Source organism: Tupaia chinensis, unplaced genomic scaffold, assembly GCF_000334495.1.
Source record: "Tupaia chinensis unplaced genomic scaffold, TupChi_1.0 Scaffold000355_1, whole genome shotgun sequence".
NCBI classification, from domain to species: domain Eukaryota; kingdom Metazoa; phylum Chordata; class Mammalia; order Scandentia; family Tupaiidae; genus Tupaia; species Tupaia belangeri.
In genome coordinates, this window is record NW_006159850.1 from 2,708,354 (window position 1) to 2,710,752 (window position 2,399).

At 63.1% G+C, this 2,399-nt stretch overlaps 1 long non-coding RNA gene across 2 annotated transcripts; it reads right to left on the reverse strand.

Moving 5' to 3' along the window:
- Positions 1–265: 265 nt before the first annotated feature.
- On the reverse strand, positions 266–1,431 carry LOC102503243 (uncharacterized). Of its 2 annotated transcripts, none has more exons than XR_335165.1 (3): positions 1,308–1,431; positions 586–965; positions 266–428 (listed from the first exon to the last, which is right to left on the reverse strand). It is a non-coding gene; the product is annotated as an uncharacterized LOC102503243 (long non-coding RNA). The 2 variants fall into 2 exon arrangements; XR_001370668.1 differs by having other exon boundaries at positions 697–965; positions 1,308–1,424.
- Between the last annotated feature and the right edge of the window lie 968 nt (positions 1,432–2,399).

Consider the following 2,399-nt stretch of genomic DNA (forward strand, 5'->3'; position numbering starts at 1 on the left):
CTACGGAACCAGTAGGTCCCAAAGCTGCCCTGTGCCTCTGACACAGGGCCTGGGAGAGCCACCCTCGCAGGTCAGGGGCTCCCGGCCTGCTCCTTCATGTGGGAGGCTGGAACCCCCTCGGGGGGCCGCGTTCCCGAGCAAGGAGTCAGCTAGGCTGGCATGACGAGGAGACGTTGGGGCCCACTCCATGCATGCCTAACAGAGCTAGGCCGGCTCACATCTGGGCCTCCCTCCCCACCCGAGGAACGGGAGATCATGGGTCCGGGGCTGATGGGGTGCTGGGGAGCTCAGGGGTTACTGGGGGGCTTCTGCGCGGGCGGCCCAGCCGGCAAGCCCTGTTGGGTGAGCTGTTCTCACCGTGGTGGTTACTACCTGCTGGTCTGGCACCTGCACACCCAGGGTCTGCAAACGCAGGAAATGCACAGGGCCTGGGGACAAGAGGCAGTGAAGAAGCAGGGGACTCTGTGGCAGGCTGCAGCCTGGGGGGCCTTCCTGGTTCCCCACTCGGGCTTCCCAACAGCTGCAAGGACCAGCTCGAGCCCTTGACTAAATTAAACAGCTCCCGTCCCACCCTTCCACGCTCACCCGAGCCAGGCTTCCACAGCGTTGCTTTCTGCGCCATTCACATGTTCCCTCTTACGGTCCCGCTGCCCTCACCTACAGGCTGGCTGTCCACAGCTCACCGAGGACACACACCTGGTCAACTGCTGTAGGGCGATGGGGCGGAGGGGAACCAGCCTGAACAGCTGAGTGTCTACCATGCCAGGACCCACGGGGAGACACAGGACAGTCTGAGACCCGGAGGCATCTGCCCTGCAAGGAGGCAGCGAGGTCGCGTGGAGGGAAGCGCCTGGCTGACACTGTCTGTAAGGCGCGGCTGGCCGTGCCCCTCTCGTGAAGCCTGTAATTCTGTGCGCATTCCCAGGGGTGCCGCCTTCCTTGTCTCCTTCGGCCTCACAGCAACCCTGTAAGGTTAAAATGTTCACATTCTGCTCTGGGGTCACGGTGTCTTGCTGTTGTCCTCAGAGAGTCTCTCTGCCTGGGGTCCCCCTTGAGGGCTCCCTGGGCTCTAAATTTGGGTGGGGCAAGGCTTTGGAGTCCCTGGGCTTTGGGGTCTTTGTCTGTGTCTGGCTTTCAGGGCTGTCTGGCTGTGATCCCAATACACCGGGGGGAGCTGTGGGGCCGGGGGAGGCGGAAGGCTGGTGCCAGCCCCCCGCCCTCTGACTACTCCCCCACCCAGCCCTCTTGCTCTGCCTTCTCCTGCCTTCTAGGCTTCCCGGCCCCATCCCTCCAGCCCTCACTCTAACCCTGCAGCACTCCACACAGAGCAGGGCCACAGGGGGAGGAGGGAGGCCGCGTGGGAAGGAGGGACGGCCAGGGGAGTAGGAGGGACAGCTATGTCACTCTTGTGTTCTATTTCTGTTAGGGCAACTGTTGACAGGAGCATGTCACATCAGAAGATGGATGTTGGCTTTGTCCCACAAGTCCTGGGACCTCGGTGTCAGAGGTGGCCCTGCAAGGCTTTTTCTCTATAAATTACGGCACTGCTTTTTAGCCCTTGAAGGGTTGTACACAGAGCCTGCTGGGCCGTGGGGGTGGCTACAGCCACTCATTCCCCGCTGATCCTTGTTGAGGAGGGACTGCTCCAAGACACTCCTGTCTCACCTACCTGGCTCGCCCCTGCCCCACCCCTACTGCCGTGGCGGTAGAAGCCTGCTTCGTTTCTCCCTCCAGTCCGCACTGCCACACCGGGTCATGTGGCGCTGAAGGACACAGACCTGGAAGGCCTTCTTCATCCCGAAGTGCGCGGCAGCAGTGGGAGGCACCCAGCCACCGGTCTGCTCCAGGTACCCTGCACAGCCTGCAGCCAGGGTCCAGGAGCTCCGCTCCCAAGTAAGGAAAGCGAGGTGAGGGGAGGTGGCGTCAGCTCTCAGGGGATGTGCCTGGCCCTTGGGCGCCATGCTGAGCGCCACAGAGCCACCAGGGGGCGCTGTTCCCAAGCCCCGCCCTGGGGTTCCTGCGCTGAGAGCCTGTGCCAGCCAGGAAAGGGGCTGCTCAGGTGCCCCTGGGCCAGGACTTGAACCTGTCCCTCGCTGGGAGTGTAAGCCAGGGAAGGGGCTGCTCAGGTGCCCCCGGGCCAGGACTCGGGCCGGCCCCTTGCCGGAGTGTAAACTGGTGCGGCCATCCTGGGACAGTCCGCAGTTCCTCGAGACGGTGAACCGAGACCAAACGGCCGGCAACTGCACCGCATGTGGAAGACTCAAACACAGACACGCAAGCAATACGTGTGTGCGTGCTCACAGCAGCACCACCATCACCAAGGTGCAGACCGCCAGGTGTCGGTCAGGAGGGGTGGACAGACAGACTGCCAGGCAGCCACAGGGAAGAGACACTCAGCA